The sequence below is a fragment of the Nicotiana tabacum genome, chromosome 24, assembly GCF_000715075.1.
Source record: "Nicotiana tabacum cultivar K326 chromosome 24, ASM71507v2, whole genome shotgun sequence".
In the NCBI taxonomy this organism is placed as follows: domain Eukaryota; kingdom Viridiplantae; phylum Streptophyta; class Magnoliopsida; order Solanales; family Solanaceae; genus Nicotiana; species Nicotiana tabacum.
This window is the reverse complement of record NC_134103.1, coordinates 88388783-88415462: the sequence shown is the minus strand read 5'-3', so window position 1 is coordinate 88415462 and position 26680 is coordinate 88388783. Positions and strand designations below refer to the sequence as shown.

The window sequence follows — 26680 nt, the reverse complement described above, 5'->3', positions numbered from 1 at the left end:
CAGAAAAAATATAAAATTATAACAAAAAAAAATAAAATAAACCAGAATATCATAAAATGAGAATGATAAGTAAGAATGAGCCTTGCATCTTTTCAGCTATTGAATATTCTTAATATTATTTTGTGTAATATTGAAAATTTTAATACTTGATGATTACTCTTTATTCTTTTGCTATTTAAAATTTTTAACTTTTGATCCTAATGGTCCACCCAACGATATATATACATGTGTGTTGTGTGTGTATGTTAACCTGTATAATTTATTTATATGGGATCGAAAAAGTAAACTGTGAATCTAATTATCTTTTTATATAAGAATTTAGAAAGAACCTCGACGTGTAATACGTACATGGGCCATCTTTTACTAGTATATAATATATAGGCAAACACTTATGTAGAAGAGCTACTAAATATTTTAGTCTCCATAGACAGAACGTTTTTGAAGTGCCGGCGTCATTAATTTCTGGGCAACTATTATAAAGCTGAACTCTCTATCTTTTTGGATTTTTAAGTTTTCGAGCAAAAACAATACTATATTAGTAGTAGTTTAATATATCATAGCAAAAACAATATATTAGAATCTGGTAAATGTTTCTTTTAGATTTGCTGGGTTTCTTTGCCTATATATCAATATCATACATGAATTTTGGTGCTTTTTGTTTTTTATTGATCTCCGAAAGGCTGCTGCAAGTTCCAACAACTGCGTCTGAGAGTTATGGCTTTCCGCGGGTTGGTTTTCTTAATTTTGTTTATAAACTTCTTTATTTAGCCACTAATTTTGATTATGATCGCGTACTTTTTTGTGTGTGTGCAGACAATTGGCTAATGGTAGTACTGTTGCTAGTTCTTTTCTTGGACAAATAAGGTAAGAATGTGCAGAATTATATTCTTCTTTGGCACCATTGAATTGAATACTGGTCCCATTTATCCTTTTTTTTTTTAATCGTAGAGGATAGGATACTACAAGAACCGTTCGGTTGAGCAAATAAAAAGAAGGCAAAAAAGAAAAAACCTTCGGCCCCTAGTATTAGACGTCACCAATGTAAATTTCTCACTCCACTAGTTTATATTTTGAAAATTTCTTCCATTATAAATTAACCCCTTTTATGTCTTGTCCTTGCGGTTAGCTTCTTTTGTCTCGGACCAGTTGTATCTTCAATTGCGTATGCTACGTGGTACGTACCTCAAACTTGGACCAATTTACACAAAGCTTAATAATACTAGTATATATATACATAAAAGTTAATATTTAACGTATCTATGTTGTCAATTGACTCTCCTTACCGATGAGTGGCTGCGCCACAACCTCATAATTTTATTATCTTCCCATGCATGTTACATCAAAAGTGATACTCAAACTTGGGTTGATTTTATTTCTTGACGGGGCTTTCATGTTGTATACGGCCGAAATAGATTTCGGCCTTCGTACGATTGATCAGGGTCGAAATATAATGGATCGAAGAAAGACTTCGTAATATCGAGATGGGTCCCGAAGATGATACAAACAACCTTCGGATCCCAGGTATAGATCAAACACCGAGTTCGAAGTCATCATCGAGCTCGGGTCCGGATCGAACTATAATGAGATGATTTCGAGCTTAAAGGGCAGAGGCCAACCGAGGCCGAATCCGAATCATCACCTGATCCCGAGTCCGTATCAAGCTCTAGAAGCACTATCGACCGACACCGAGGCCGACCGAGCTCGAGCCCATAGACAAGAGCCGTTGCAAACACACTAAGGGAGAGAATCTCGGCGGGAATAAGAAAAAACTGATTTATCATGGATTCTCCAATATGTATTTTTAATTATATCTAAAGTAGGATCCTCCATTATAAAGAGGATGGCTACATTTCTGTACAAGGCAGTCTTTTTATTATATGGTAATTCAAGCACCATATTCTCATATATTCAAGAACTATTTTTTGAGGCTTTATTAATTGATTCATTTTGCTTAGTCTAAACCATCATCTTCTTTCCAATTTTGCTTATTTTGCATTCTTTGTAATCCATATTTGATATTTCTATTTTGTCCTTACGATTTGTATCAAGCTATATCACATATCCTTAGAACTACATAGAAATTCAACTATATCCATTTTTTGGGTAAACAGTTTGGCGCCCACCGTGGGGCTAAGAATAACAGTGGTTATTTGATACGAATATCTAATATGAATACAAGTTTGAAAATACGGTCCATAATTGTTTGAGACCAAATACAGTAAATAAGGAGATAGGGAAGGAGAGGGAAGGTCTGTGAAACACGGCAGCTACCTCTGAATCTCCAAAAAGTCAACCGTGCGACAGAATCAACACTCTCTATGTCCGGGAATACTTGGATCTGCACACGAGGTGCACGGTGTAGTATGAGTACAACCAACTCAGCAAGTAGCAATAATAAATAAGGAACTGAAGATAGTGACGAGCTACACAGTTATAGTTCATTTCCAGTAATTCCAGCAAAGAATAAACATGCTTTCAAATTCGACAGTTTAAGTCAAATCAATTTTATACAATTCAAGTTCATGTAATTCAGATATAAAATCTTTCAGAGATTTCACAACAATGATAGATAGCAACTAAGTGCAACAACAAATGAAAAGCAAGTACAGCCTCTCAGGGCAACAGTTACTCAACTCGCCACAACAGCTCAACCACTCTGCTCTCAGCCCTCAGCACTCACACTCAATGGGTACCCGCGCTCAATGGGGGTGTACAGACTCTGGAGGGGCTCCTACAGCCCAAGCGCTATAATCTCTACGGGCAACTCACGTGCTGCACTGACAACTCACGCGCTATAATATCCCACACAGACAACTCACGTGTTGCACGACAACTCACGTGCTAAAATATCCATACCTCACCAACAGGCCATCGACCTTACTCAGTCATCAACCTTACTAGTCTCTCGAGCTCTCGGAAATTAGAAAGATCAGCCCAAACAAAGATAACATAGTGTATCAACATAAATCTAGAAAGACTGAGATATAATACGCAAGTAAAATCATGACTGAGTACAAGATAGCAATTAGCAAATAATTCAACAAGTATGTGACCTTTGTGGGTCCCAACATTACTATCACATAGCCTAAGCATGATTTACAGTCAAATTTCTTTAACACATAGAGAACATATAGCTAACAAAAAGTTATTCAACTTTACAGTTTTACGGGACGGACCAAGTCACAATCCTCTCGGTGCACGCCCGCACGCCCATCACCTAGCATGTGCGTCACCTCTAAAATAATCACATGACACAAAATTCGAGGTTTCATACCCTCATGACCAGATTTAAAACTGTTACTTATCTCAAACCGTGTAATTCTTTATTTTGCAATGTCTTTTTCTCGTGAATTGGCCTCCAAACGTCTCGAATCTAGCTACAAATAATTCGATTCAGTCAATAAAATTTATTGGAATTAATTCCATAAGAAAATGCTAATTTTTCATAAAAATACGAAATTTAGCTCAAACATCGCCCATGGGACCCACGTCTCGGATCCCGACAAAAGTTATAAAATTCGAAAGCTCATTCAACCACGAGTCTAACCATACCAATTTTACTAAAATCCGACCTCAACTCGACCCTCATATCTTCAATTTAAACCAAAAGGGTTTTCTAAATTTTCCAACTTGATTCACCCAATAAATGATAAAAACAACCATGGATTCGGGTAATTTAACCAATATTGAGTTAAAAATATTTATCCCATTTTTTTCTTTGAAAATATCCCAAAAATCGCCTCTTCTCGAGCTCTAATCCGTCAAAAATAAAAAATGGGACTTCGTCCCATTTTCAGAACTTAAACTCTCTGCCCAGTCATTTGCTCTACGCGATCGCGGACAAACACACGCGATCGCGAAGCACAATTTTTCAACTGCCCAAATTAACTCTATGTGATCGTGGATTCCCTCACGCGATCGCGAAGCACAGAGTTCCCAGCTCTACGCGATCGCAGCCCTCTTCACGCGATTACATAGAGAAAATGCGTGACCTCTACTTCTGCTCCGCTTATTCTACGCGAATGCAACCTTAGCCACGCGTTCGCGAGTCATAAAATCCCAGAGCTACGCGATCGCATCCTTCTTCACGCAATCGCGTAGAACAAAACTCAGCAGCCCCCAATTAACCCTACGCGATCGTATAGAGAAAATCCTTCAGTGCCCAACTAAGCCTACGCGATCGCGGACATTCTCATACGATCGCGTAGAAGGAAACCAGTGACAGAAAACCAGCATTGTTCAGCTGGAATGCCAAGTCCAAAATTAATCTGTTAACCATCAGATACTCACCCGAGGCCCCCAGTACCTCAACCAAATATATCATCAAGTCCCATAACATCATACGAGCTTAGTCGAACTCTCAAATTACCTCAAACAATGCTAAAATTACGAATCATACCCCAAATCAAGCCTAATGAACTTTGAAATTTCAAGTTTCCACAAATGATGCTGGAACCTATCAAATCAAGTCCAATTGACCTCAAATTTTTCACACAAGTCATAAATGACATAAAGGATCTATTAAAATTTTCAGAATTGAATTTCGACCCAGATATCAAATAGTCAACTCACCAGTCATACTTCCCAAAAATTCAACTTTCGCCATTTCAAGCCTAATTCTTCTACCGACCTCCAAATAATTTTTCGGACACGATCTTAATCCAAAATCACCATACGGAGCTATTGGAATCATCAAAACTTTATTCCGGGGTCGTTTACACATAAGTGATCATCCAGTCAACTATTTCAACTTAAGCTTCCAACATGAAATTCATTCTTCCAAGCTAACTTCGAAATACCTTAAAACTAAAATCGACAATTTACACAAGTCATAATACCTCGTAGGAAGTTATTCAAGACTTAAAATAGTTGAAAGGAGTGTAAATTCTTAAAACGGCCGGTCGGATCGTTACAATTTATTTTAAACACCTCACTATAATATTACTACCACTCACTATTTATCTCACAGACAACAATCTGTAGATTACTCTCACTACTTTTCTTTCTGCTTAGCTTCTCTCGTTTTATTTTTGGTGTGTCAGAATTGAGAGAATGAGGCATCTATTTATAGCAATCATAGCTGCCCAAGAAACCAATCAGATAAGCTGGTTCATTGCAATTTGCAATTGCAAACCACTGGCGCCCACAATTTGTTTTTCTTTCCATCAATCACTCATCTTTCCTTTTCTTTTATTTACTTTAGTAGGTGAGGTATGGGCCCCACAAATCTCTCCCTTAATTTTGATTTTTCTTCTTCATTCCAAGTCTTGTTCTCAATCTCTAGGCTTTGTAAAAATGTCTGCAACTTGATCATGAGATTTCAGATATTTGAGCTCGACTTCCTTCTTGGAAATGCATTCTCTGATGAAGTGACACCTTGTATCTATATGCTTGCTTCGATCATGATACACCAGATTCCTGGCAAGTGCCTTTGCGGATTTGTTGTTAATACAAATCTCTGTAGCTTCAATTTGTGGCAAATTGAGCTCCTTTAATAATCTTCTCAGCCAAATAGCATGACATGTACAAGATGTTGCTGCTATCACTACTAGAAATTCGGCAAAAAATCGACCAAGGTCGACCGGCCAACTTTGGTCGGTCAAACAACCGGCCAAAAAACTGACCAAGGTTGGTCGGTTTTTCAAAATATTTTTTTTATATATTTTTTTTACGAAACCGACCAACCTTGGTCGTTTTCTTAGGCGCAAAAATGCGGGAAATTTTTTTTGAGTCCCGCAAAATTTATTTTTCGAGAAATTGACCAACTTTGATCGGTTTATCAACTAAAATAAATAAAAATTAATATTAAAAAAATCGACCAAAATTGGTCGGTTAATTCGGCCGGTCATTTTAAAAAACCGACCAACTTTGGTCGGTAATTTTATTTTTTAATAAAACCAACCAACTTTGGTCGGTTATTTTCATGCGAAAATATAATTAAAGAGTATAAATCAAATAAAAGACAGTCTTAAAATAAAATGCACCAATGGTCTAGTGGTAGAATAGTATCCTGCCACAGTACAGACCCCGGTTCGATTCCCAGTTGGTGAATCTTTTGATTACATAATTAAAAAACCGACCAACTTTGGTCGTTTTTTTTGCAATATTTATTTTTTGAATTTAATTGACCGACCAACGTTGGTCGGTAATTTCCAACCAACTTTGGTCGGTATGCCTTTCCGACCGTCAAAATACCTTTCACACATAAATAGTCACATTTTGGTCGATAATTAGCCATAACCGACCAACTTTGGTCGACTTTTTTGGTCGGTGTTTAGCGGATTTCTAGTAGTGTATATATTCAGCTTCACAAGTTGAGAGAGTAACAATGGATTGTTTCTTTGAACTCCAAGAAATAACAGAATTACCCAAGAAAAACACAAAACTAGTTGTGCTTTTTCTATCATCAATATCTACCGCATAATCACTATCACAAAATCCCACAAGATTGAAATTACTAGAAGAAGAATAAAATAGCCCAAAGTCAATCGTACCTTTTAGGTAACGAAGAATTCTTCTAGTGACTTTCAAATGGGTGGAGGTAGGAGCTTCCATGAAGCGGCTTACTACTCCAACTGCAAAGAGTATATCTGGCCTGGTACAAGTCAAGTACCTCAAACTTACCACAAGACTTTTAAAAAATATGGGATCAACATTTTCACCTTCATCAAACTTGGATAATTTTGTCCCACTCTCCATCGGTGTGTTCACGGGGTTACAATCAAGCATGTTGAACTTCTTCAAGATCTCCTTCATATAGCTTTCTTGAGAGATGAAAATTTCATCCTCCATCTGCTTCACTTCTAGGCCCAGGTAGTATGACATGAGCCCTACGTCTGTCATCTCGAACTCACGGGACATATCTTTCTTAAAAACTTCAAACAAACTTGGGTTATTACCCGTGAAAATAAGATCCTCAACATAAAGATAAACAAGTAAGATAGCTCCATTAGTATGAACTTTAAGGTAAAGAGTATATTCATGGAGACAACGAGTAAACCCGTTGTCTTGAAAATACTTGTCGATGCAACTATTCCATGCTCGTGGGGCTTGCTTTAATCCATATAAAGCTTTCTTCAACTGCAATACTTTATCTTCATGGTTTTTGACCACGAAACCCAATGGTTGTTCAACATAGACTACTTCTTTAAGATAGCCATTCAAAAAGGATGACTTGACGTCTAGTTGATGGATCTTTCACTTCATTTGCACCGCCAAAGAGATCAGCAAACGAATTGTCTCCATACTGGCAACATGTGCATAAACTTCTTCATAGTCAATGCCTTACCTTTTCTTGTAGCCTTTAGCCACAAGTCGCGCCTTGTATCTCTCCACATCTCCATCAACATTCTTCTTTGTCTTGTATACCCATTTTACACCAATTGCACGCTGGCCCTTGGGAAGAGTTGTTAACTCCCAAGTATTGTTCTTCTCTATTGACTCGATCACCTCCTCCATGGCTTGTCTCCACCGTTTGTCTGTAACAGCTTCATCAAAGTTCACTGGTTCACTATCAGTAAAGAGACAATATAAAAAATCAAAATTAGTAACTTCTTCTGTGCCATTGGTTGGAGATGAAACATTGGTTGGAGAAGAAGGTAGAGTTGTATCCTGCACAAGTTCCACGGTCTCTGGTTCTTCTTCATCGCCAACGTATGGAAGAAAATCATATGAAGTTTCTTCCTGAGCTTCCCAATTCCATGCCAATTCTTCATCAAATTCAACATCACGACTCACCACCATCTTACCGCTACTTGGGTTGTATAGCATGTAGCCTTTTGAACTCGTATCATAGCCAACAAACACATGCTTGACACTTCGATCGTCAAGCTTCACTCTCCCTTGATGTGGCACATGAGCATAGGCTATGCTCCCAAAGATTCTAAAGTGCTTGACACTTGGCTTTCTTCCACTCCATGCTTCTTGAGGGGTTTAATCTCTAACATTCCTTGTTGGAGACCTGTTGTTCAAATAAACTGCACAAGATATAACTTCTGCCCAAAATTCCCTGGGCATACTTTTAGCTTTTAACATACATCTAGCCATATTATGAATCGTTCGATTCTTTTTCTCTTCAACTCTATTTTGTTAGGGTGAATAAGGCACCGTTAGAGGGCGACGAATTCATGAGATTTACAAAAGTCATTAAATTCTTTTGAAGTGAATTCTCCTCCTCTATCGGACCTTAAAGTTTTTATTTCATAGCCACTTTTTTTTCTACAAGTACTTTAAAATTTTTAAAAGCAGCAAAGCTTCATATTTTTGGTTCAAGAAATAAACCCAAGTCTTTCTACTAGAGTCATCAATAAAGAGTAGAAAGTATTTACTTTTACCAAAGGAAGGTGGATTAATTGGCCCGCACACATCAGTGTGAACAAGCTGGAGTGGTTTGGTTGATCTTGACATGGATTCCTTTGGAAAACTCCTCCTTGTATGTTTTTCAAGAAGACAAGCTTCACACAATTGATTGGGATGGTTGATTGATGGTATCCCATGCACCATGTTCTTTTCTCCCATTGATTTGAGCGCTTCAAAATTAAAGTGCCCAAATCGCATGTGCCAACACAGTGATTCATCTTGCACATTAGCCTTCAAACACTTTGCATCAATTATATTAAGATTCAGAGAAAATAATCTATTCTTTTCCATATGCACTTTAGCAATTAGAATTCCACTTGAATCTCTAAGCCAAAGATGCATATTTTCATATGGATGTCATATTCCTTTTCAAGAAGTTGGCCCAAACTCAAAATATTACTTTTTTAATTTTGAAACATATTAAACATTTTGCATTAGCTTGTGATTACCATCTGTACAAGATATCAAAATCGTACCTATCCCTTTGATTTGAATCTTTGAGGTATCTCCAAAGGACACATTACCTCTCACCGTGTTATTGATCTCCACAAATTTCTCTTTGCATCCACACATATAATTGCTTGCTCCATTGTCCAAATACCACGAGCTACAATCATCACTGTCTTCTTCCTTGAGTGCTATCAACAACGTTGACTCATATTCTTCTTTCTTGTCGTCAACAAGGTTAGCTTTTTCTTCAACATTGCTACTACATTCCCAAGAGTAATGGCCAAATTTATGACAATTATAACACTCAATTTTTGATTTGTCATACCTTTGTCCATTATTTTCTTGGCAGTAGCCACGTCCTCTTCCTCCTCTATGTCCACGACCACGTCCTCTTCCTCCTCTATGTCCACGACCACGACCTCTGAATGTCTGGTAGATTTTAACTTCATTGTTGAAGTTGTTACCGTTACTAATGACCGCCACAGCCTCGTCCCCGTCCATTCCCTCGATAGCTCTTTTCACCTCCATAATCCTTGAAGGATGCTTGAGTTTTAAGAAGTTGCTCCAATGGCATTTCTTGTCTCCTTTTGATCTTTTCTTCGTGTGCCTGTAAAGAGCCCTCCAACTGCTCTACCATCATAGAGTCTAAATCTTTAGACTCCTCAATAGCACACACCACAAAATCAAATTTAGGTGTTAAAGTGTGAAGGATCTTTTCTACCACACAGACATCTTCTATGCCGTCCCCGTATCTTTTTAGTTGTTTTATAATAGCTTCACTTTTAAACAATAATTCGAAATGCATTCAGATTTTTTCATTTTTAAGACTTCAAAATCAGTCCTTCGAGTTTGAAGTTTTACCTTCCTCACCTTGTCAACTCCTTGAAGAGAATTTTGTAAAATCTCCCAAGCTTCCTTTGAGGTGGTAACATCTGTCACCTTCTCAAACATGGCATCATCCAGACATTGGTGGATGAGCGTGAGGGCTTATTGATCCTTCTTCCTCGTTTTTGCCAAGACCTCTTTTTTATTTTGAAGCAGAGCTTCCTCATTATCGGGTTTTGCATACCCTTTGTCTACGATTTCCCATACATCCTGAGAGCCAAGAATGACTTTCATACGTAGACACCGTTTCTCATAATTATCTTTTGTGAGACGGTGGTACTGAAAAGATAACAGACCATTATTCGCCATGGCTCTGATACCACGTTGTTGGGAAAAATAATAATCCCGCCAGGAATAATATCTACGGCAAATAATAACACAAGAGAGTAACAACATCAAATCTTCTATTGAGGTAAAATACAATACCCGAGTGGAGCAATATAATACTACTGTAATATTACAATTTGGCAGTGTCAAAAGACTACTACAACTTCAGAAGAAATAGCACTCTTTATATCAAACACCTTACAATAATATTACTACCACTCACTATTTATCTCAGAGACAACAATATATGGATTACTCTCCCTCCTTTGCTTTCTGCCTTTTGTGTTTCTTGGTGTGTGAGAATGAGGCAGCTATTTATAGCAATCATAGCTGCCCAAGAAACTGGTTCATTGCAATTTGCGATTGCAAACTGGCGCCCACAGTTTGTTTTTCTTCTGTCAATCACTCCTCTTTCTTTTTCTTTTATTTACTTTAGTAGGTGAGGTATGGCCCCACAGTTGATATAAACATCAGCTGCACGTGACTTTTTTCACCTTACTTGCCTCAAACCTTATTCAGATTGAGGACAGAGAGGAAAAACCATCAAACAGTCCAAACTCCAGAAACAAGTTCGAAAGTTGAAGCCAAAATGGTAAGAAGTATAAACAAAATTGGCTAATTTAATTTCGTAGGAGTAGTTACACTTAATTCAATTCTGTGCTGCTGCTCAGCTTGAATTTCAATTGGTTCTCAAGCTATATTACATAAAAATCCATACTATAGCTATACCAGCTTTTAGAGTTGGAGAGTACACCGATGAGGAGTAGGCAAAGCCACAAACTTTGGAACTTCATCTCCGGGCATCAATATTGTCAAGCTCTCCCCGTTTTTCTGCTTCTGCGCCTAAAACAAACCCCCGATATGCATGCATGAGAAAATTGTATACATCCAGAATTTAAAACTTTTAAGTCATATCTTTTGACTGAAGTTTCTATAACCAAGTGTGCCATTAGCCCTCTTCATTCTGACATGTTGTTACTTTTGTTTCAGAGAGGTAAAGCCTTAATTGTTAGTGCTCATAAGTATTACGACATTTATGACTAAATATATATTTTCAGAAGTATACTACACGAACTTTCACTTTTATAGGTTGAGAACAATGCCCGTACAACAATTGAAAAATGAACTTTCCTTCTGTAAAAGATGGGAAAGGTACAATTGTCGAGATATGAGGGTTTAGGTGTAGCGAGAAATCACAACAATGACTCCATAGGTAAGCTTGTTGGCAGTTATTTAACCTGGATTAGTAGGTTACTTACCAAATTTAGACATATGTTCAAGCATCAAGTATTGGGAAAAATAATAATCCCGCCCAGGAATAATATCTACGACAAATAATAATAACACAAGAGAGTAACAACGACACCAACTCTTTTAATGGGTAAAATACAATATCGAGCGGAGCAATATAACCACTATAATATTACAACTTAGTAGTATCAAGAGACTACTACAATCTTGAAAGAAATAATACTCTTTATTTAAAACGCTCCACTACAATATTACTCACACTCACTATTTATCTCACAGACTACAATATGTGGATTATTCTCTCTAACTTCTATTGCTTCTCTCTTATTTTGGTGTAATTGAAATGAAGAATGGAGGCCTCTATTTATAGTAAGAGATGCCATTCAACTACTACAAAGAAGATGTCTTGTTGTTGATTTAGTCCTATAATTTTTCAACAAAGTTAGGCACCTCTCATTTTCTTCAACAAAGTTGTCAACAAAGTTAGGCACCTCCCATTTTCTTAGGCACCTCCCATTTTCTTCAACAAAGTTGTCAACAAAGTTAGGCACCTCCCATTTTCTTCTTTGTTTTTCTTTAATATGAGCCCCACATCAAGAATTCTTAACTCTTACCAAAAAATAATCAGCTTAATTTTTATATCATATTTGGAACCACAAAAAAGAAAAGCAAAGATTTTCTACATTCTCTTCGCCACAAAATTTTGGAATAAAGGAAGAAGACTGCATATTATTCTTAATAAGAAATTAAAATTTGGAGTTTATTTGGGATGAAAATTCTAAATTCAGAAGCTTTAACTTGGAAGAATTGACTAAGATTTGGATTTTTAGTAAACGATCTCAGAATCAGGAATTTAAGATTCCAATAGGTTCCTATGATGATTTCGGACTTGGACGTATGTTCGGGTCGAGTATCGGGTGGCCCGGGAGTATTTCGGCGCCTATTACTGAAGGTTGGCATTTTTAAAGTTTAAGAATTTCCTAAGTTTGGGTTGAAGTGGATTTTGATGTTATCGATGTCCGTTTGAGATTCCGAGCCTAGGAATAACTCTGCATGGTGATTCTGGTATTAGGGGCGCGTCCGGATGTGGATTTGGAGGTCTGTAGGTTATTTCAGGGTCATTTGGCGAAAGTTAAAAAATTGAAGGTTTTTGGGGAAGTTTGACCAGGAGTGGACTTTTTGATATCGGGGTCAAATTCCGATTTCAGAAGTGGGAGTAGGTCCATAATGTCAATTATGAGTTGTGTGCAAAATTCGAGGTCTATCATATTAGATTTGATAGGTTTCGGCGTCGAATGTAGAAGTTTGAAGTTCTAAAGTTCATAAAGCTTGAATTGGGGTGCGATTCGTGATTTTGATATTGTTTGATGTGATTTGAGGCCTCGAGCAGGTTCGTGTTATGTATTGGGACTGGTTGGTACGATTCGACGGGGTCCCAGGGGGCTCGGGTGTGATTCGGGGTGGTTCCGGACCATGTTTGGGTGTTTTGATGTTGCTGGTTGCTGGTTCTGGTGTTGTTCTTCGCATTCGTGAGGAGCATCTCGCTTTCGCGAAGAAGGATTTTGCTGTTGGGACTTTGTTCTTCGTGTTCGCGAAGAGGCTCTTGCATTCGCGAAGAAGGAATTTCTGTTATCTGTCATCTGACTTTGGAACCTTATATCTCACAATCTATAACGAATCTGGAGATGATCCAAAAATAAAAGTTGTAGTCCTTGGTGTCTAGTTTTCAGAAAGATAAACAATTTGTCATTTGCAGTTGTGTACAAAACTTTATGGTGGATACACTACAGGCTGTCCGGGAAGAGTTTGGAAATCTCCATTGCAACTGGGTGACTTTGAAAGCTTTTATCTCACAATCTACAAGGAATTAGGAGATGATAAACACATGAAAATTATAGTCCTTATGTCTAATTTTCAGAAAGTCAAACCATTTGTGATTTGGAGTTTTGTTCAAAACGTTTATACTAGAGGCTATCTGAGAAGAGTTTGAAAATAACTTTTGAGAATTTTGTTCATCGCGAACGCGATAGGGGCTTGCGGCCGCGATGGGAGGCTAGCGAATGCAAAGAAGGAAGTCGGGGCAGTGTTATAAGTCCTCTATTTCGGACCTTTGATCCATTATTTCGTATTTTTAGTTGGGAACCTCGGAATTTAGCGATTTTGGAGAGGAATTTCACCACAAAACTTAGGGTAAACATTCTTTACTCATTTGTGATTATATTTCATGGATTAATCTTTATTTTCGGCATTAGATTATTGATTTTTCAAGAAGAAATCGGAATAAATTTCTATAATTTCACAAAACGAATTTTCGAGTTTTGAATACCGATTCGGAGTCGGATTTGAATGAAATTAGTATGGTTGAACTCGTAATTGAATGGGTTGTCGGATTTTGTGAGTTTTGTCGGGTTCTGAGACGTGGGCCCGACTGCCAACTTTTCGAGAGGAGTTGAGATTTTTTATAAATTGTTAAATTTCAAGCATTGGAGTATACATTTTGATTGGTTAGCACATTATTTGCATAGTTTTGGATCGACAAGCATCGGTTTGAGGTGTTAGAGTGGCGTTGGAGCCGGCTGTGGCATTTTGGAGTGAGGTAAGTCTCTTGTCTAACCTTGTAAGAGGGAATTAACCCCATAGGTGATTTAAATTAGTATTTGCTGCTAATTGTGGGGGTTACGTACGCACGAGGTGACGAGAGTCCGTGCGTAGCTACTAATTATGCTATGTCCGGGTAGTTTAGGACCCAAAACATGAATTACTTGTAACATTTGTATCCTTTATTAATTGAAATGCTTGAATCATATTGGAAATTATTATTGGAAATAGTAAAAGACTGAAATTTCACATACTTGAATTTTTGTGCAAATTACTCGACCGTTAATAGAAATTGTACATCCTTATGTGTTAGCCTTGTGATATTTTCTCATCCCGGAGGTTCATAAAATGTCTTCCTTTCTTGTGGAGCGGGTCGAACGCCTCAGCAGTATAGATGCATCTATGGATCGTGCCGTACGTCCCTCGACAGTGTACACGTTATTCCGTATCGGGCCGAACACCTCGGCAGAATCGTGCGTTATCGCTAGTAGTTTGAATATTCACAAGATAAACCCAAAGAAGTCCGGCATTTTGTGGTATTTCCTACTTAATTGGTATTGACTCATGGCATTTTTCTAAGATATTAATGTAGAATACAAGCTCGAGAAACGTATGCTTTAAAAGAAATAATTAGAAGATTATAAACCTTACAAATTTACCCCACTATTGTTGTGAAATTCATATTTGCTCATGCTTTTATTATATTGCTCTATTGGACCTTTAGTAAATGTCGATGTCAATCTCTCGTCACTACTTCTTCGAGGTTAGACTTGATACTTACTAGGTATGCGTCGATTTACGTACTCATACTACACTTGCTGCACATTTTTGTGCAGGTAAATATATATCTAGTGGTCTTTTGGGCACAAAGGCGTGGCTATTGCGGGGACTTATGGTGAGCTGCATTCCATGTTACGAATCCGCAACATACAAAGTCTCCATCAAAGTTATTTCCCTGTCTAATTTGTACTCCAGACAGAGGTTGTATTTTATCATATTTTCTAGTTGATGGTCATGCACTTGTGACACCGGATTTTGAGTGTTTTCTTCGGGTTAATCATTATTGTGGTTCATGTTAATATTTTTATTCATTTTGTAAATTCGATGATATAATGTTAAATTAAGGGAAAGTCACGATTTCAAAAATACTAAAATGAGTAAATAAATTGATAAATCAATGTTGGCTTGCGTGACGGCAGCGTTAGGCGCCATCATGACCCATAGTGGATTTTGGGTCATGACAGCTTGGAATCAGAGCACTAGGTTCACGTAGGTCTCACGAGTCATGAGTAAGTCTAGTAGAGTCCTGCGGATCGGCACGGAGACGTGTGTACTTATCTTCGGGAGGCTACAGGGCTGTTAGGAGCACTTCCCTTCTTGATTCCTTTATCGTGCGGTTTGATTCCATTGAGGCTTGTGCCTTTATTTACTTCCTACTCATTCTTATATGATGTTAAGCGCTCGTGCCAATTGGGCATCGAGGAGTTGTAATGGTACTACAGACGTGGTGCAGGATGTTTCTCCCTGCGCATTCAAACAAGTTATTATCGTCTTCTTGCGAAGGGAGGTTCTATCATTTGAGCTCAGTATCGGTATTTCCTATGGCTTTGAGGCTATGCACAGTGTTGGTGTAATGGTAGGGTGTCTGTCTATGTGACAAGCTAGTGAATGACTCAAAAGAAGGATTTTTTAGTGCATGATTTAAAGGTTCAGTATTTAATTCCATCAAAGGAAAGGCGATTGGACTATGAATGTTCAGGTTTGGGTTGATGGAGTAACGAGACTTGGTATTTTCGAGCGTGGTGGAATTTCATTGTGATGCGGTGTCGTCATCCTCGTTTGAACGCATTTTCAGTTTGCTGATGCTATAGTCTTTTTGATTTTTGCCTTCGGGGCGGGGTGTTGTGAAATGGTGCCTGAGCTGCGGTGTGCAGTGGTTTAGGGTCGAATTGGTATTTCTAATGTGACGGCTCGAGGAAGATGACCTTCTAAGAGGCGTAAAGCTGGTAGCAATTAATTGGTTCAGGTGCTTGATGACGTCCAAATTCACTACTAAAAATTAAATGGACATGATCGCATGCAATATAATTTACCCAACTATGAGTCGGGGTTGAATCCCACAGAGAACAATATAGAGATGATTAGGAATGTAAGAGAATTATCACTTATTATGCAATGCCAAATACTTAGAATGGTTGTTGAGAAAATATTATAGCTAAATGCGAAAATGTAAACTAACCTAGAAAGCAAGTAAAATGATCAATGACTACAAGAATAGATGCATTGGGAATTACACTCAAGTAACGATCCAATGTATTTTACGATTTTACAAATATGAGCGAGTTTATATTAATTAGCCTTGGGTAATAATTCTAGATTAGCTTCTTCCGATGACTAACAAGAATTCTTAATTGAATTATCCCTAAAACAATTAAGAAATTAAGCACACTCGAATATGGCTACAAGTAGTTCAATTCTATCCCTAGGTAGAATCTATAAAGTGAGGGTTAAAGCCTCAAGTTCTTGTTAATTAATCTTTCCCAATCCCAAATTATTGGAGTGGAAGGGTTCCTCGGTTAGTACAGCTAGTCGGGTCATCTCTTTTCTGAATGCTCGACATATGGTCGAGAAGGGTTGTTTGGCTTATCTAGCTTATGTTAGGGACACCACCACAGAGTCTCCAACGATTGATTCAGTGCCAGTAGTCCGGGAGTTCGCCGATGTGTTTCCTTCTGACCTTCCAGGCATGCCGCTAGATAGTGATATTGATTTCCATATTGATTTGTCTCCAGGCACCCAACCTATATCTATCCCACCGTACCATATGGCTCCGAAAGAATTGAAGGAGTTGAAGGAACAACTTGAGGAGTTGTTATCAAAGGGGTTTGTGAGACCAAGTGTATCACCTTGGGGTGCACCAGTGTTATTTGTGAAGAAGAAAGATGGGACTATGCGGATGTGCATTGATTACCGCCAGTTGAACAAGGTTACCATCAAGAAAAAGTACTCGTTGCCGCGTATCGATGATTTGTTCGACCAGTTGCAGGGTGCTAGGGTGTTTTCTAAGATCGACTTGAGATTGGGGTACCATCAGTTGAAGATTCGGGACTCAGAGGTTCCGAAGACTGCTTTCCGTACCAGATATGGTCATTATGAGTTTCTAGTAATGTCCTTCGGCTTGACTAATGCCTTAGTGGCATTCATGGATTTTATGAACAGAGTGTTTAGTCCTTATATTGATTCCTTTATTATTGTCTTCATTTATGACATCTTGATTTACTCACATAGCCTGGGGGAGCACGAGCAGCATTTGAGAATGGTACTTCAGACATTGCGAGAACTGGAGCTATATGCTAAGTTGTCCAAATGTGAGTTTTGGCTAGAGTCTGTGGCATTCTTGGGGCATGTTGTATCTGGAGAGGGTATTAAAGTGGATCCCAAGAAGTTTGAGGAAGTTCAGAGTTGGCCTCGTCCTACTTCGGCGACTGAGATCAGGAGTTTCTTGGGGTTAGCAGGCTATTATCGCCGGTTTGTGGAGGGCTTTTCTTCCATTGTCTCACCTTTGACTAGATTGACCCAGAAGGGTGCCCCGTTTTGTTGGTCCAATGATTGTGAGGCGAGCTTTCTGAAGCTCAAGACAGCCTTGACTACATCACCAGTTTTAGTGTTGCCTTCCGGTTCGGGGATGTATACTGTGTATTGCGACGCTTCACGCATTGGATTGGGTTATATATTGATGCAGGAGGGGCGAGTTATTAAATACGCTTCATGTCAGCTGAAGCCCTATGAGAAGAATTATCCTATGCACGATTTGGAGTTAGCCGCGATGGTTCATGCTCTTAAGATATGGAGGCATTATGTGTATGTGGTGTCATGTAAGGTTTATATTGATCATCGCAGCTTACATCATTTGTTCAAGCAAAGTGATCTCAATTTGAGGCAGTGTAGATGGCTCGAGTTATTGAAGGATTATGACATCACCATTTTTTATCATCCGGGCAAGGCAAATGTGGTCGCGGATGACTTAAGCAGGAAGGCACAAAGTATGGGTAGCTTGGCATTTATTTCAGCGGAGGAGAGGCCACTAGCTTTGGACATTCAGTCCTTGGCTAACAGACTTGTGAGGTTGGATATTTCAGAGCCCAGCCGATTTCTTGCATGTGTTGTTGCTCAGTCTTCATTATTGGGGCAGATCAAGGCCCGATAGTTTGATCATCCGCACTTGGCAGTTCTTAGAGAGACAGTACTACATGGTGGTGCTAAAGAAGTTTCTATTGGCGGGGATAGTGTTCATCGACTCCAGGGTCGTCTATGTGTTCCTAATGTCGATGGCTTGAGGGAGAGGATTCTAGAGGAGGCACACAGTTCTCGGTATTCTATTCATCCAGGTGCTACGAAGATGTATCGTGACCTGAGATAGCATTATTGGTGGCGGCGGATGAAGAAAGACATAGTGGAGTATGTAGCTAGGTGTCTAAATTGCCAGCAGGTTAAGTATGAGCACTAAAGGCCACGTGGCCTACTTCAGCATATGACTATACCTAAGTGAAAATAGGAGCGCATCACTATGGACTTCGTAGTTGGATTGCCGTCGACCTTGCGGAAGTTTGATGCAGTTTGGGTCATTATCGACAGATTGACCAAGTCGGCACACTTCATTCCGGTTGTGACTACCTATACTTCAGAGAAATTGGCCCAGATTTATATTAGGGAGATAGTTTGGTTGCACGGTATGCCTATTTCCATCATATCAGATAGAGGCCCTCAGTTCACTTCAAATTTCTGGAGAGCCATCCAAAGTGATTTGGGGACCCGTGTAGAGCTCGGCACAATATTCCATCCACAGAACGACGGCCAGTCAGAGTGGGCAGTTTAGATATTGGAGGACATGCTGAGAGCATGTGTGATTGACTTTGGCAGATAGTGGGATTAGTTCTTGCCTTTGGCTGAGTTTGCTTACAACAACAGTTATCAGTCCATCATCAAGATGGCCCCATTTGAGGCTTTATATGGTCGGCGATGTCGTTCTCCCATCGGGTGGTTTGAGCCTGGCAAGGCTAGGTTATATGGTACTGATCTGGTAAAGGATGCCTTAGAAAAGGTAAAGTTGATTCAGGAGTGACTTCGCACAGCACAGTCCAGACAGAAGAGTTACGCTGATCAGAAGGCGCGTGGTGTATCATTTATGGTCGGCGAGAAGGTTATCTTGAAGGTCTCGCCGATGAAGGGTCTTATGAGATTTGGAAAGAAGGGCAAGTTGAGCCCAAGGTTTATAGGCCTATTTGAGGTGTTGAGGTGAGTTGGGGAGGTTGCTTATGAGCTTGCTTTACCTCCCAACCTATCAGGGGTTCATCCCGTTTTTCACGTGTCTATGCTCCGGAGGTATCACGCCAACTTGTCTCACGAGTTAGACTTCAGTACTATTCAGCTAGATGAGAGCTTGGGTTATGAGGAGGAGCCCGTTGCTATTATTGCTAGACAGGATCGCCAGTTGAGGTCCAAGAAGATTTCCGCGGTAAAGGTTCAGTGGAGGAGCCAACCAGTCGAGGAGGCGACCTAGGAGTCCGAGGAGGACATGCGGAGTAGTTATCCACACTTATTCAGAACTTCAGGTATGAATCTAAACCCAACATTTGTTTAAGAGGTGGAGAATATAACGACCCGATCGGTCGTTTTTCTTTCTAGAACCCCGTTCCCCTAAATAATACTTCACATACTTTCTTTTACTGATTTATGACTTGCGGGGATGGTTGGTTCGGGATTTGGAAGAGTTTGGGTTGAAATCGGAACACTTGGTTCCTTAAGGTTGGCTTAAAAGGCCAAGTTTGACTTCGGTCAACATTTTGAGTAAATGACCTCGGAATCAGGATTTGACGGTTCCAATAGGTTCGTGTGATGATTTCGGACTTGGGCGTATGTTCGGATCGGGTTTTGGATGACTCGGGAGCGTGTTGGCGCCCAATAGTGAAAGTTGGTTCTTGAAGGTTTTAGAAGTTCTTTAAAATTTGGTTTGGAGCGGGTTTTAGTGATATCGAGTTTCAAATGGAATTTCGATTACGTTTCAACGCATTGGATGTAAATTGAAGAACTTGAAGTTCTTAATTTTGATTCAATTGGTTTTAGGCTGTGATTCTTAGTTTTAATGTTGTTTCGGGGATTCCGAGAGTTCGAGCGAATCCGTTGTATGATTTAAAACTTGTTGGTAAGTTCGGACGGGACCCCGGGGGCCCCGAGTATCAACAGGACGAGGCTCGGACCAGGTTGGAAATTGGGAGCCAAAGCTGAAGCTCTGAGCTGCTATCATAATCGCACCTACGCTTGGCCAGCCGCAGGTACGAGCTCGCAGGTGCGAGCAAGGAGCCGCAGAAGCGAGCAAGCCAAGGCTTCCCAGGATCCGCAAGAGCAAGAAGTGTGACATACCTGCGAGCGCGCAGGTGTGATGCCCGTGTCCGCAGAAGCGGCTTTCTCCACAGGAGCGGCCCCCTCGACGCAGAAGCGGACTCCGCAGGTGCGAATCTTCCCTCCGTAGAAGTGACCTTCGCTGGCTTGAGGAACTCCGCAGAAGCGGCCCAAGCGCCGCAGATGCGATAATACAAATGCGGCCAAGGCACCGTAGATGCGAGAGTCGCTGAGGGCAGTGGGTGTTTTAAATCGGGGTTTGAGCATTTTTGCTCATTTCTTACACTCTTGGGGCGATTTTGGAGTTGGTTAGAGAGGGGATTTTCATCACTAATTGAGGTAAGTAATTTCTATACAATGTATAAATACATAGTTTATGGGTGGATTATAACATGTAAATTAGTGAAAATTATGGGTTTAGGTGAAAACCTAGGTTTTTGATTAAATGAGATTTAACCACGAAATTTGTTATGGAATGTAGTAAAAATCATATATCTATGTTCCTAAGGTTATGGGTAACAACTTTCTTTAAAAATTTCCGGAATCCGAGCATGTGGACCCGGGGGTGAATTTTCGAAATCTTGCAATTTAGGTTGGGTAAGCACTTAAATGGCGGAATTATGAACCTTTGAGCATAGATTGATTAGTTTATATAATGTTTGACTAGCTTCGAGTCGTTTGGCGTCAAATTTGGAGGTTTGAGCGCGTTCTTGAATTGGGAAGTAGGCTTTGAGATGAGGTAAGTCTCCTTTCTAACCTTGTAAGAGGGAATTAACCCCATAGGTAAATTAAATAAATGTGTATACCTAATTGTGGAGGCTACGTATGTACGAGGTAACAAGAGTCCGTACGTAGCTACTATTATGCTATTGTCCGGGTAGTTTAGGACTCGTATCATGCTATACTTGTAATGTTTGTGCCCTTACTTGCTAATATAATCACTTAGTCATGATAGAAATTGATAAAAGAATTGTGTAAGGTTAAATTCACTTACTTGAAGGTTTGTATGAGATACTTGACTGTAAATGAGAAACTTGTATTTTCTTGAAAATAATTTTTATTTGTGGATCGGGCCGAGCGCCTCGGTAGTAAATAGATGCATCTATGGTTCGCGCCGTTTGACCCTCCGGCAGTGCACAATTTAAATACTTTATTGGATCGGGTTATACGACCTCGGCATAATTGTGCATGTTAATTATTTGGAACTCTCCGTAATTTATACTGCTTAAATGCCTTGAAATGTAAGTGATTAAATGATATGACCGAAATTGAAATTTTAAATTTATGAAAGAAGTACTTATCTCTTCCTGTTATTGAACTATCAGAATTATTCATGATATCTATACTTAGCATAACACTTTAATTACATTATTATTGGCCCTAGTAAGTGTCAAGTCGACTCCTCGTCACTACTTCTTCGAGGTTAGGCGGGATACTTACTGGGTACATATTGTTTATGTACTCATACTACGCTTATGTACTTAATTATACAGGATCTGAGGCTGGTGCATCTAGTTACCCGCCCGGCGCGCATACCTGATCTTGGACCGAGACTTCAAGGTGAGTTATCCCTTCTGAGTCGTTCAGCAGTATGCCGGAGTTTCTCTTTTGTTTTATCTGTCTATCCTGTATCAGACAGTAGGATAGTCATCTTTTGTATATTCTACTAGTTGCCCACACACTTGTGACACAAGATCTTGGCACGTATTAGTAGACTTTGATTTTTGGGTTGTAATTCAATAGTTATAACTGCTTTTAGATGTTTCCGTTTGTTTGCCTTAAAAATCCTTTATTTATCAAATGCTTTAAATGTAAGTAAAGTTAAATGTTGGAATTGCTTAATAAACAAAGAATGACAAATCACTAAGTTATTCACTGTTGGCTTGTCCAGTAACGGTGCTGGACGCCATCACGGCCTGACATGGAGTTGGGTCGTGACAGAAGACGAGGAGGAGAGAAAATAGTGATGATCAAATAATTGAAAGAGTACGAATGAGAACACGTAGATAGACGGCAAGGTTACATACATTGTTCACATGCTCTTTATATATTTATTGACATATTCTTAAATTAAATCTTCTTCTTATTCTTATAGGAAAAAATAACAAGCATGTATTTATTGTTCAATCTGCAAAGTTTTCTCATATACCCATAGAAGTCTTTCTTACCCGTTTGGTTCATATAATTAATTCAAATATAACAGTAATAATAATAATAATTATTATTATATATATGGCACGTGGATCATAGTCTCTTCGTAAAATTAGATATTTTATGTACATATTTTCTAAAATTAGTATAATATTAACTGTTGGTACCCATACTCCAAGAAGGTTGAATGATGCACTTGGTTGAAGTTTGAATTGTTTACCTTGAGGTATAGGGACCAATTCCCTCTAGATATATTTTTTTTCTCCTTTTTTTAGTAGTGCACTCATGTATTAGAAATTCTAAATCCGCCTCTGAAAAAAGTGACATATTTAATATCTTCATAAGGCATGGATTTCATGAGATAAACATTGTTCACTATTAATGGCGTATATTTTATTGTATACTTTTAAATTTACTCTCTTACTTACTTTTTATTTATTTTTAATTTTTCTCTTCTTAGTTAGAAAATTACGTGCGGAACACGTACATAGTAACTAGTTAAAAAAATGTGTGTACATTTAAATTTGAAAAGAATTTTTGGAGCAAAAGTACAATAGCTTTAATGTGAGGATCGCTGTAATAATTAGAGAATGGAATAATTTTTAATGAATAGTTTCCTTACATGGATAGTGTAGCTAATTGTTTTTGCCTCATTTTTATCCTAACAACTAATACAGGCTCAAATTATTATTTATTTATTTACCCTTTTTCATTCTCTCTTTTACTATTTGTATTCTCAATATTGAAAAGTCTCTTCTTCTTCAAAGCATTACAATAAACAATCATTATATTGAAGCAATGCAATACTTTTCTATATTATTATATCAACTTATCTTGCTCTATAATTTATTACCCTTTGATTTCTGCTACTATCTATTATTTGTTGTACTTCGGTTATTTATTTATATGCGATGGCTACTTCTTCTTTTTAGACTTCTTTATCATGACTTATTCGCTTTCGTTACTTTCATTTTGATACTGCATTGAATTGATTGTCCTTATCTGACCTTCTTTTGCCATGATTTCTCTTGAGTCGAGGGTATTTCAGAAATAACCTCTTTGCCTTCTATGGTAGAGGTAAGGTTTGCGTACACTCTACCTTCCTAGATCCTACTTTGTGGGTTTTCACTGGATATGTTATTATATATTAGCTTATCAAATTCTTGAGCCGATTTTATTATTCTACCTTTATTTTATACTTTTTCATTGAAAATTTGTCGTTGATATTCTTACCTAGGGCCTTTCTCTGAAATTTGGCTTTAGGCCCCCAATCTTGTTGAGACGACCCTGTATTTTAGTCCAAGATTATTCCTACATTGTATAAATACATTAGAAGAGTTTTGGAGATTTTAGTCCAAGATTATTATTATGCTAATATTTTGTGATGACCCAAAATGTCATCTTTAAATTTAATAATTAATACGTTCTAAGACCTCGAAAAGCACTATTTATCATTACTCGACTTGCATGTGTAGTCCGTAAAATTTTTCCGGAAAATTTAAGGTGAAAAACGAATTAAAATGTGAATTAGAGCTTTAAAACTCAATTGAGTTGACTTTGGTCAACATTTTGAGCAAACAGACTCGGATCAGTATTTTGATAATTTTGATAGGTTCGTATCGTGATTTGGGACTTAGGCGTATGCCCGGAATTAAATTCCGAGGTTCCTAGCCCGAGATATGGAATTTTAATGAAAAATTAAAAGTTTAAGTTCAAATAGTGACCGGATGTCAAATTATGTACAAACGACCCCGGAATAGAATTTTGATGATTCCAACAGCTCCGTATGGTGATTTTGGACTTAGGAGCGTGATCGGAATTTTATTTGGAAGTCCGTAGTAGAATTAGGCTTGAAATGCCGAAAGTTAAATTTTTGGGAAGTTTGACCGAGAGGTTGACATTTTGATATCGGGGTCGAAATCCGATTCTGAAAATTTTTATAGCTCAGTTATGCCATTTATGACTTGTGTGCAAAATTTGAAGTCATTCCGAATTGATTTGATGTGTTTCGACACAAGATATAGAATTTGAAAGTTCAAAGTTCATTGATTTTGATTTGAGGTGCGATTCGTCATTTTGATGTTGTTTGATGTAGTTTGAAGCCTCGACTAAGTTCGTATGGTATTTTGGGATATGTTGGAATAATTGGTTAAGGTCCCGAGGGTCTCGGGTGGATTTCGGAAGGTAAACGGAATGGATTTCGGACAAAGTGCTGGAAAGCAGAAATTTCTGTTGCAGAAATTCCGTGCGTGGAGCCAAGTTTGGAAGCTTATATCTCACAATGAATAAGGAACCAGAAAATGTGCAAAATATGAAAGTTGTAGTCGTTGGATTATAGGTTTCAGAAAGTTAAACTATGCATTATTTGGACATTTGTACAAAAAGTTATGATGGATTGAATGAAGGCTGGTAGAGCAGTTTCGCTAGAAATTTCGCCAGAAATTCTGATACATGTAGCCGACTTTGGGAGCTTATATCTCGCAATGCATAAGGAATCGGAATAATTGCAAAACATGAAAGTTGTAGTCGGTGGATTCTAGTTTCCAGAAAGTTAAACCGTTTATCATTTGGACATTTGTACATAAAGTTATGATCAATTGAAGTAAGACTGGTAGAGCTGTTTCTGGTAGACTTTTAGTGACGAAAAATGGACTTTTAGTGATGGATTGGCAGAAACTTAAGGACCAAAAATGCTCATTTCATTCATTTCGTTTTGGATTTTTGGAGCACGGTTTTTGGGCGATTTTCACGGAAAAACATTGGGGTAAGTGTTCCTTATCCTATATTGATTATATTTCATGATTCCATACTCATTTACATCATGAATCCGTGAATTTATGGAAGAAAAATCAAGATTTTTGCAAAATCTTCCAAAAATAAAAATTTAAGATTTGGAGGTCGTGTTGTTATCGGATTTTGGTAAAATTTGTATGGGTGGACTCGTAATTGAATGGGCTGTCGGATTTTATAAGTTTCGCCGGATTCAGAGATGTGGGTCCCACGGGCAAATTTTGAGCTAATTTCGGATTTTACCGAAAATATAATATTTTAGAATGAAATTGATTACTATAATTTTTGTTGACTGTATCGAATTAATTATGATTAGATACGAGTCGATCGGAGTCGGAAATTCGAGGAAAAAGCATAATACTTGGTTAAATTGGAGCAAGTCGAGGTAAGTGACTTGTCTAACCTTGTGTGGGGGAAATTTCCCCTAGAATTGGTATTGATGTGATTATTAAAATGTGTTGAAAGTCGTGTGCACTAGGTGACGAGTGTGTACACGGGTTAATTTGCGAAATATTATATTTTTAAATTGTGTAGATCACTGTTGCGCATTTATTAAATTATTTTATCTTGTTATATTCTTCATCATTGATGTGAGATATATACTTCAAATTTGTTTGATCTTTTCTTACTAATTGTTTTACCTGTTTAGTTGAAACTTGGTTTCTTTTATTCTGTGTATTATTTGAAGGTTGATTTTCTTTAAATTAAATATTATTAATATGAAGTATTTGACATTTTAAAACTTGATATTGAAGCAACGTAGTAAAGATTTTGAAATATTATTTTCCTAAATTATTTACTCATGAATATTTTTATACTCATTTTGAGGGAGCCGTGAGCTCTTTATTGTGGAATTATTTTGACATGAGCTGTGAGCTCTTTATTGTTAAAAACTATTATTGATGATTTATTTTGGCATGAGCCGTGAGTTCTTTATTGTGGCAAACTATTATTGATGATTTATTTTGGCATGAGCCGTGAGCTCTTTATTGTGGAAAAATATTGTTGTTGAATTATTTTGGCAAGTTAAATTATTTGAGCACTTGAGGTGCAAATTGTGATATATTGTGATATTGATACGCATGCGGTGGTATAAGGTCTGGGTGTTGAAATGCATGCGGTGAGATAAGGGTGGCTTGATACGCATGGCTAGTAAGGGAACTACTAGAAGTCATGCGGTGTGATAAGGGTGGCTAAAACGCGGGATGCTATTTCGGGAAAAATATTTTCTTTAAATAAATTGTGAAGGCTCCCGCGGTGATATAAGGAAATGAGATATTGTGAATTTATTTATAATTTAGGACTACGAGGCGGTACCTCGGGAGTGCCCTTGTTGATATTGATTTATGGCTGTAGTTGCCTTCGATTATTATTGTGATTTTCATAAAGTTGAAGGAAATTCTGTTTTGATTTCCACGAGATATTATTTGCAATTATTTGGTATCATTAAATGTGACATACTATTTGATTC

At 38.1% G+C, this 26680-nt stretch overlaps 1 long non-coding RNA gene across 2 annotated transcripts; it reads left to right on the top strand.

Annotated features, from left to right (window-relative positions):
• Positions 1-432: 432 nt before the first annotated feature.
• LOC107772094 (uncharacterized) lies at positions 433-1904 on the top strand. Of its 2 annotated transcripts, XR_001644972.2 has the most exons (4): positions 433-728; positions 814-864; positions 949-1041; positions 1127-1904. It is a non-coding gene; the product is annotated as an uncharacterized LOC107772094 (long non-coding RNA). The 2 variants fall into 2 exon arrangements; XR_012706734.1 differs by having other exon boundaries at positions 949-1904.
• Positions 1905-26680: the final 24776 nt, after the last annotated feature.